General features: G+C 42.6%; 1 long non-coding RNA gene across 2 annotated transcripts in view; it reads right to left on the reverse strand.

Annotated features, from left to right (window-relative positions):
- The window catches only part of LOC117353646, a 55,210-nt gene extending 49,700 nt beyond the window's left edge, over window positions 1-5,510 (reverse strand). For both annotated transcript variants that reach the window (XR_004537994.1, XR_004537995.1), the window contains exon 1: window positions 5,301-5,510. This is a non-coding gene — a long non-coding RNA (uncharacterized LOC117353646). The remainder of the gene's footprint in view (window positions 1-5,300) is intronic.
- Window positions 5,511-7,761: the final 2,251 nt, after the last annotated feature.

The following is a 7,761-nucleotide window of genomic DNA, read 5'->3' on the forward strand; positions in this document are numbered from 1 at the left end:
TTGGGGTCAGGCTGCTGGATGAGTAAAAATTTTAATCGCAATTAATCTCATGTTTGAAAAAAAAATAAAATAAAAAAAAAATATATATATATATATCTCTCACGGTAACTATATAGCATGCAGTGAACTTCCTTAGAACACATGCAGATTCTCAAAGAGGATGCTGTACCTCTAACCTCTCCCCCCACCTCATCACCACCACCACCAGTCAGGCATCTCTCTCTCTCTCTCTTCTCCCCCTCTGGCTGCTTTCTAAACTTTTTGCTGTCCTATCATTATGTACTTACTTAACAGGCTAATGGATTGAATATCACTGCTAATCAGTTAAGTGCTGACTCTCTCCAAGCTGTGTCCTCGGACTACCCTGGCATTAGTGGGGGTGGGCTTGGGGGAATAGGGGGTGTCGGCAGGAGGGACTGGGCATCCCACCTGCTGGCGAAGGTTGCGGGGCTTTGCATGGTTTGGGCAAGAGGGATTGGGCATCCCTCCTGCCATGATGCTTGGGGGGGGGGGGGGGGGCTGTCACGGTAGGTTCTGGCAGGAGGGACTGGGCATCCCTCCTGCCACGATCTAAGTCAAAACATATAAGTTCCATCCAGGCAACCTGTTAAACTTTTGATTATTGCTGCTGGATGACTAAGTCTAGGTTGGCCCACATCCCACCTACCTTTCGCCCTAACTACTTTCCTTGAAAAACACTCCTTTTCACTCTGGGCACACAGCAGCAGTCAACAGGCTTAAGCTGCTGATTTTGGCGAGATTTTAGAGACATATTTTCTTTTCAGTTATGTACCTCATAATGTTTATAACTGCAATCCTCCTAACCACGTCTAACATATGCAATATATGATGTAATCAAACAAACATTTTCAGCTCCAGCATATTGTTCAAACCATTCGGTTTAACTGTCTTTAATTTGTAGATCCATCTCACCTTGCAAGGTTTTGTATCATGTTTCTGCTAAAGTTAGGCCCGGCTCTCAGGTGTAAGCACTATTCTTTAAACAGCACCTACATTTAGGCACCATTTATAGAATAGATATTGTTTCAGCGATGATATTTTAGGCGCAATATATAGAATTCAGACCTTAATGTGTAAATTTAGACTTACCTGAAACAAAAGGCATGTGTATGTGGCACAGTACATAAATGCAAAGGGGAGTACACATGGGCGGAGCAGGTCTATGGCTGGTGTAACTGTGAGTGCTTAAATGTAAGGTATGTCTATATTGGGCTACCATAGTATTCTATAATGCAATCTGGGGGCATTCTCAGGGTGTCTAAATGGAGGCGCCCAGTTATAGAATTGTCCCCCCAATTGTTTAAAGCAGTGATTCCCAACCCTGTCCTGGAGGAACACCAGGCCAATCGGGTTTTCAGGCTAGCCCTAATGAATATGCATGAGAGAGATTTGCATATCCTATATCTACCATGTCCTACAAAAATGATCAAAAAACTACAGACCATTCAGAACACGGCTCTCAGACTAATCTATTCCCTCGGAAAATATGACCACATAACTAACGCCTACCTAGACTCACATTGGCTACCGATCAGAGACAGAATCCAATTCAAACTATACTGTCTAATCTTCAAAGTACTCAACGGTACAGCACCTGCCTATCTAATCGATCGCCTACACCGAAACCTTCCACCCAGAATAAGAAGAACACTGACACCATTCTCATACCCACCACTCAACGGCACTCATAGTAAAAAGCTTTACGATAACCTCATAGCAACGCATGCAGCAAAACTCGAACCCTCCATAACCAGATTGTTAACCTCAACATCTGACTTCAAAGCATTCCGCAAAGAACTCAAAACGCTACTTTTCAAAAAGCATATTCAAAACACCTAATCTCCTCTTCCACATACACCGACCAGGTTACCCACTCCCTGACACCACATCCTCAACCGACCAAAAAAATTAAAAAAAAACAAAAACAAAAAACTAATTCTTCCTACCGATTTATTACCTACCAACGCCTGGAAAAAGATTTGATATGTAATGTAATATAACTGCTCTCATCCAATGTTACCAAGTCTATACTCATTCTGTAACTATGTCTTACCCTAAATGTCACGTACTCTCCTGGAAATGTCCAGCTTCTTCTTATGTAATCCGCTTTGAACCGCAAGGTACAAGCGGAATAGAAATCACTAATGTAATGTAATGTAATGTAAGTGATAGGCATGCAAACTTGCTTCATGCATATTCATTAGGGCTAGCCTGAAAACCCAATTGGCCTGGTGTTCCTCCAGGACAGGGTTGGGGACCACTGGTTTAAAGTACTAACAAACCAAATGTGTACTAACAAATGCATCCCTAGTATTTATTGAATCTGACCCTTCTTCCCATTTATCATGCTCCTGCCCTCATTTTCTCAGGATAACAAATGCAAGGAAGTTTTTTTTTCACCCAAAGAGTCGTGGACACTTGGAATGCGCTACCGGAGGAAGTGATCAGGCAGAGTACGGTACAGGGATTCAAGCAGGGATTGGATGGATTCCTGAGGGATAGAGGGATCGTGGGATACTGAGGGAGGAGCTGGGATGTAACACGGGTGTAGGAAGTTAACCAGGAAATGAGTAAACCAACCTGGTCGTGCATGTGTAGACCGGAGGGCTAGGACTTCGATAGGAAGGCAGGACTTAAATGGGAAACCAAGGTGGCAGGGGAGCCCCTTCTGATGATTCAGACAGGTCTTGACCTGTTTTTGGGCCACCGCGGGAGCGGACTGCTGGGCAGGATGGACCTGTGGTCTGACCCGACAGAGGCACTGCTTATGTTCTTACGTTCTTACGACTGCAATATTTTATCATCCTGGTCTGAACACTACCTGATTTCCTTCAACTGGACCCTCAAACTTCAAGTCAATAACACTCAAGCACCCAAGATCTTAGAGAGGCTTGATCAATTCCAGACTACTGACCTAGATCTCATCCTGTGAGAGAAACTAAAAACATTAGCTCAGCTCCTGTCCACCAAAGCAGTTACACTATGGAATAAATCCTCACCAATAGATAAAATTGCACCTACACATGAGGATGTGATTAAATGAACAAGCAATGCCCATGGTTTAACAATGAAATGCGGGAGCAGAAGCACCAACTTAGAAAATCTGAACAGGAATGACAAGCTTACCCAAGTCTTCCAAACTCGGAATCTTACAAAAGAGGTAAACAAACCTATCAATCTACAACTTGGAGAATAAAGAATATTATAATATAAAGATTGAGGAATCCGCAACCCAAACCAAAGAACTTTTCTCGAAAGCAACAAAACTGACCAGCAGCACTAAAGTTAACAAATCTGCCAGTATGCCCATTCCAGCTCAAACTATGGCACCAGGGCTAATAGAATACACAGCATAACAAACTGATTCAAGCATGAACTACTGTCCAATGAGATACTACTAGAGAGGGGTAGGAACTCCAGTCCGAGAGCCGTATTCCAGAAGGATTTTCAGGATTTCCCCAATGAATATGCATGAGATTATTTGCATGCACTGCTTTCAATGCATATTCATTGGAGAAATCCTGAAAAACCGACTGGAATACGGCTCTCGAGGACCGGAGTTCCCTACCCCTGTACTAGAAGCTGACACAAATGCATACTGGTCTGAATTCTTGCCACCTTCACCCAACCAAACTACCAATATAATGAAGAGAATTGCCAACTCTTATTTCCCCTTAGACTGTTGCCCCCCCCCCCCTACTCTGATTAATAGTAATGATCCTGGCCATACACAGGATATATGATATTAGAATATGGCACCATGCTGACTCTGCTAAAGAAGGCATCTGTGAACTGTCTGCTGAAAGTCTCCTCCTCGGATATTTCCTCAATCAATAGTTTTTGCCCAATTTCCAACCTATCTTTTCTGGTCAAAGTAGTAAAAAAAAATAATAAATAAATACATACACAACCAATTCACTGAGTCATAACAAAACATTACGGAATACAAATCGTTGAGTAACTAATGCCCATGAAAACGAGACTCTTAGTTTCCCTACTTGATATGATCTTCACAGGGTTTTGAAGTGCTTCTTCCTAATGTCCCTAGACATCCTCAGCCTTTGACTCAATAAATCTTGAGATCCTCCTAAACAGACTATATGCCGGTTGGAGCTGTTCTCTTTAGCATTAGATCAGGGATCTCAAAGTTCCTTCTTGAGGGCCGCAATCCAGTCGGGTTTTCCCCAATGAATATGCATTAAAAGCAGTGCATGCACATAGATCTCATTGGGGAAATTCTGAAAACCCGACTGGATTGTGGCACTTAAAGAGAGACTTTGAGACCCCTGTATTAGATGATGCTGTGATTCCAGTGCTGCATTAGTGTAAATATTAGGGCCACCAGGCCCTCACATAGGCTGATAGCATCCTGAGTGACCCACAGCCAAACTGCTCTGGCGTGCTGCTTAATAAGGAGACAGTCCCCACAGGCAAATTATCAAACAGAAAAGTCCAAAAGAAAACCAGGCAATCAGTGATAAACACAAAGTGGTGCATTCAACCCTTGCCAGATTATTGTCCAAGGGTTCTTTATTCCTCAATAGTAAAAACAAAACAAAACCAAAAACCCCAGCATGGCAAATAAGAAACAATAAGAAAATTCCAGGTGAAAATCCTGGACAGCAAATCAGGATATACAAACATTCTGGTGCCTCAGCAGTACAGCACAGCTTTCTGCAGCTAGGCCTCTCCTGGCTCTAGAACTGGGCCTTGCTCAAAAGAGAGTTAAGTTCACTTAGCACAGTGCAAAAACTTTCACTGCATTACTTCCACAAAACATAAATGCAAAAGGAAAACGTTCAGGAGGCCCTCAGCTCCTGAGCTGGGGCAGGAGAACTGTCAAGTTTGTCTTCACACAAATATTCCCACCCGAGATCTTGACAAACTTCTCCCACAATAGTACAGTTTTCAGTTCCTGCGCTTTACTGCACTCAAACAAAAACAATGCAGTTCAAACAAAATAAAACAAAACATTCTTTCAGCAAACACATTGAGAAAGCATCAGCAATAGTCCTTTATGAAATTACAGCTAAAGAGCCCTGCCCCTGCCTGGGGCCTTGCATTGGGCCTCAGCAGTGCTGTGAGCCCATGTAGCAAAAAAGAAGAAAAAAAAAACCTCTTTCATACTAGGCCACAGGCTGTAACACAAGTCCTATTAATTGTCCATACCAAAAATCCAAAGAAGCATTCAAAACAGTTCAGTTCAGAACAGTGGATAGCTTTGGAAACTTCCCACAAAACAAACACATTTTTTCAGTTAGTGGCCTTGTAGGCAATACCTATTTCCACTGCTTTAGGTCCTGGAAATACCTGTCCACAAACTTCCATTTCTTCCACTTGAAGTATGGCCTAAGCTTCCTGGCATGGAGTTAAATTATCCACTTCCATGGGTTCCAGGTTATTAAGTTGGGCAGGCTGCTGAGCACTGGAGAAAGGACCCTTTCCTTTCCATTCCTTGTCCTCTCTAACTCTAGAGAGAAAGCTGCTGGCTTTTCAGTGTGAGAGCCACGCCCTGCTCTCAGTGTACCTGCACTGCTCTAAGGCTCTCTTGGGCTCCCCCTCTGGATGGTTAGGTAAATGCAGGGTTTTTTCACAGGGGCATTTTGCCTAAACCTAATATTTGGAGACAAACCTTGCAGAGCTGGGCTGAGTTTCCATCTCCTCAGCTTCTGAATGGTCAGAAAGGACCTCCTCTTCAGTCAGATCCTCCCTAGTGTAAACAGGGAACCTAGGCTGCTGGGCTTTATTGGGTTTGAGAACAGCTTTCCTAGCCTAAGTCCTGCCTCTCCTGGGGTTTTTCCCTGTGAACATTTGGCTCAAAAGAAACCTTCTAAACTCAGCATGGAGAAAACAAAAATAATGCTACTGAGCACCAGTGACAATCATATATTCCCTGTCTCAGTTAAAGTTGGCAATTGCAAGATCCCCCATCATCTACAATCATTTGGAGTTCTCCTTGATTCTGCTCTAAAGATCACATCTCTCTTGTACTAAATAAAATTTTCCTAAAACTGAAACTATCAAAACCCTGAAGAGAATATTATCTGAAGAGAACTTCAGACTTGAGGTCCAAAGCACCGTCACATCTCACTTTGACTATTGTAATGCTTTATTGATGGGAGTCCCCCCCCCCTCAAAAAAAAAAAACAACAACACATCAGAGCTTTCCAATCTGCCCAAAATGCAGTGGCCAAAGCATGAGCACGTCTTGCCAACACTGATATCCTTAAACTGGCTCTCAATTGAGCATCACATCCAATTTAAAACCATGATGCTGGTCTTCAAGGCTCTGAATGGTATGTTATCACCGATACTGGTATTCACTATATAGATCCATCAGCCTATTCAGTCATTGTGGTCCTCAAATGCAAAGTTCCTTGACATACCCTCCACCAAAAAAAACTCACCTAAAAGAACACAGGAACTCTATCTTTTATATTAGAGGGCCCTAGCAGAACCAGCTCCTGGAACAATTTTGATTGATGACTGACCTTATGATGTTCAAATCCTCACTAAAAACACATCTGTTTCCTGTTAATCTGTCATTCCCTTTCATGAATTTAATGTGAATAGACAACTAAAGAACAAAATCCTATCCTCAGAGTCAATGCCACTTAGTCAAATACACAATTGATCCATGTTGTGATTGGCTTTGATTGCATGCCTTCTACTCTCTCCTTGTCTTATAAGTGTTACCCCTGATAAACATGCTATGTCTCTTCTTAAATTATGTATGTAGAGCTGTAATCTGCCTAGAAACCAATTGATAGTGCGGAATATAAATCCTGAAAATGAATAAATCCTGCCTTTCAGTGGAGGTGTGCCTTGTTGTTAGAGCTGCTGCCTCAGTGCCCTAAGGTTGTGAGTTCAAGTTCAAGTTTCAAGTTTTATTAACATTTGATGAATCGCTTATACAAATTTTCTAAGCGATGTACAATTTAAAAAGCCACTAGATAGTGGTCTCACATGCAATTGGACAAACTAATCACAATAAAAACTAAATAAAACAATTAACATATTAGCAATCGAATTAGAGACAGACATGATTAAAGAAGGAAAGGAGGGAAAAGTTACAATTTCTTTCTCTATTAGAAATTACATAAAAGGGAAAAAACAGTGGGGAGGGAAGGGGATTAATGAGTTTGATATTCGTATCAAAATGTAAGGGGTCCAATCCCAGCCTACTTCTTGTGACTCTAGGCAAGTCACTTAGGGCTCCCTTTACTAAGCTGTGCTAGCGGTTTTAGCGCGCGCTAGATACTAACGCCTCCATTGAGCTGGCGTTAGTTTTCCCACGTAGCGCGGGGGTGAGCGTGCGCTAATCTGCAGCGCGCGCTAAAAACGCTACCGCAGCTTAGTAAAATCTTTCCATTGCCCCAGGTATCACAGTTAGACTGTGAGTCTGCCAGGACAAATAGGGGAAATTCTTATGAGTACCTGATTACTATTCGGTGTATTGTAAACTGCTTTGGGTGAAACTCTTCATGAAAAAAGGCTGTTCATCAACCCCAATAAATAAAAAAAAGTATGCCTGCCCTCTGCAATTTCTTGAACTCTCACTTTTGCTTTACCCTTAATTCTACTAAGGGCTCCTTTTATCACGGTGTACTACAGGGGATAGCGCGTCAGACATTTCATCACGCGCTAACCCCCGCAGCAAGCCAAAAAGCTAACGCCTCATCAGTGCAGGCATTAGCGAGTAGCGTGGCAGGCGGTTGAACGTGCGGTATTCCACGCGTG

Source organism: Geotrypetes seraphini, chromosome 2, assembly GCF_902459505.1.
Source record: "Geotrypetes seraphini chromosome 2, aGeoSer1.1, whole genome shotgun sequence".
Taxonomy (NCBI): domain Eukaryota; kingdom Metazoa; phylum Chordata; class Amphibia; order Gymnophiona; family Dermophiidae; genus Geotrypetes; species Geotrypetes seraphini.